Below are 2,179 nucleotides of genomic sequence, written 5' to 3' on the forward strand. Positions count from 1 at the left end.
AAAAAAAAAAAACAAAAAAACACCTCTTGAAGGCTTCACAAAGCCTTCTGTCTTTCAGCTGACATGCCAAGGAGAACAAACTCACACACATGAGCCAGGGCCATATCAAGCAAGCATCAGAAATACTTAGGAGGCCAGAGCAATGGGAAACTTTGAGGCAGTATATTTTATCAAGCAGCAAACGAGAGAGATCTTTTTTTTTTTGAGAGAGATCTTACAGATGTGTAAGACCCTGTCTTGAAAAGCCAAAACAAAACACTGTCTTGTGTCCATACAGTTCTGTAAGTAGCACCCCTTCCGCCTGCTGTTTATTAAAATATTTCTAATAATTTCCTGCTATATTTCTGTTTGGAACAGTTTCTCCCTCCCTCCTTCACTACCTCCCTCCCTTATTCCTTCCTTCCCTCCCTCCTCTCCTTTTCCTTTCTTCTAGCCCTGGCTGATCTGGACCTTGATATATAAACAGACTGGTCTTGAAGCCACCTGCCTCTGGCCCTCAAGTGCTAGGATTAAAGGCATGCACCACCACACCTGGCTTACTTAGAACATTTTAATGGCATCCACTGTTCTAAAAATACACCTTGAATTCCTTGTTATGGCCTATAAAGCTCTGAACAAGCTGCTCCAATCTCCTCTTCAACTTCTACCAGTCTTCCCTAGGCCTATGGTACCTTCATGATATTGGCTATTGCCAACTACTATGTACACTAAAAGCATTCATATTTCATGGCTTTTGGGCTTGCTATCCCCATCCCCTGATTGAGTTTCTCCTGTTTAAGTGGAAGGTTAGTTCCATTCTTTAGCTCTCTACTTATTGTTCCCATGACTCTTTCCTGCGTGCTCGTGGGATAATCTTCCATATTTCTATTATATTATCTTATTACTTATTTTTATTCATACAGGGGCCCACTATATAACACAGGCTGGCTTTGAACTTGCAATCCTCCTGCCTCAGCTTTCTCAGTACTAAGATTTCAGATATGGTTTACCACATTCTTTCTCTATCTTGTTTATTCAAAGTACCCATCATCCTAAGGCAGTGGTTCTCAACCTTCCTGCTGCGATCCTTTAATACAGTTCCTCATATTGTGGTGACCCAACCACAAAATTATTTTTGTTGCTACCTCATAACTTTTGTCTATTGTCATGAATAGTTATGTAAACATCTGTGTTTTCCAATGGTATCAGGCAATCCCTGTAAGAGTCGTTCAACCCTTGAGGGGGATGTGACCACAAGTTGACAACTGATCTAAAGGGTAATATAATGTGTTTTTCACATGTTTACTGTCTTATCCTTCTGGCAAACAAACTTGTTAAATGCAGTCCTTTCTTGGTTTTTTTTTTTGTGATCTTCCTAGTAACAGGCACAGTGTACAAGTAATTAATGATGCCACATACATATAAATCTGTAGAAAGGATTAAAGCAATGTGGAAGAGATTCAAACACTTTTTAGACATGGTAATCTATAAATTAAACCTTAATTGCAAAGCATATCTTTATTTATTTATTTATTATGTATTTAAATAACATTTATTTTACATACCAACCAGTTTCCCCCCTCTGATCCTCCTATTCCCTCCCCTTTCCAATCTACCTCCCTTCCCATCCATACCTTCTCCATATCTATTCAGAAAGGGACAGGCCTCCCATGGGCTTGTATAAAAAAACAAAACATATCTTTAAATGATAAAAATATAGTATATCCATGGAACTGTGAGTAGTTCATGGCAATGAAAAACCATAACTCTGCTGAATACCATCTTGAGGCGTCCCTTCTAAGTTCCTACAGTATCAAGGAGAATCTTCAGAATGGACCGGGCAAGAGGCTAGTGAGAGGGCTCAGTGCTTCAGAGCTCTTCTGCCCCTCCCGAGGACCAGTGTTTGGTTCCCAGCACCCATGCTGAGCACAACTGCCAGGTGATAGGGTGTCCTCCTACGATCTCCGGGGGCTCTTGCATACACACACACACACAAAATGAAATATCGTGTAAAAGAATGAAGAGGGCAAAAGGTGGGGGCTGGAGAGATGGCTCAGTGGTTAAGAGCATTGCCTGCTCTTCCAAAGGTCCTGAGTTCAATTCCCAGCAACCACATGGTGGCTTCCAACCATCTGTAATGAGGTCTGGTGCCCTCCTCTGGCGTGAGAGCATACATCGAGACAGAATGTTGTATACATAA

At 41.1% G+C, this 2,179-nt stretch overlaps 1 protein-coding gene across 1 annotated transcript in view; it reads right to left on the reverse strand.

The window, feature by feature from the left end:
• Positions 1–2,179, reverse strand: part of Dnah12 (dynein axonemal heavy chain 12) — a 164,246-nt gene that overhangs the window by 160,315 nt on the left and 1,752 nt on the right. The gene's annotated exons all lie outside the window — the stretch shown is intronic.

Source organism: Microtus ochrogaster, chromosome 6 (genome assembly GCF_000317375.1).
Source record: "Microtus ochrogaster isolate Prairie Vole_2 chromosome 6, MicOch1.0, whole genome shotgun sequence".
In the NCBI taxonomy this organism is placed as follows: Eukaryota; Metazoa; Chordata; class Mammalia; order Rodentia; family Cricetidae; genus Microtus; species Microtus ochrogaster.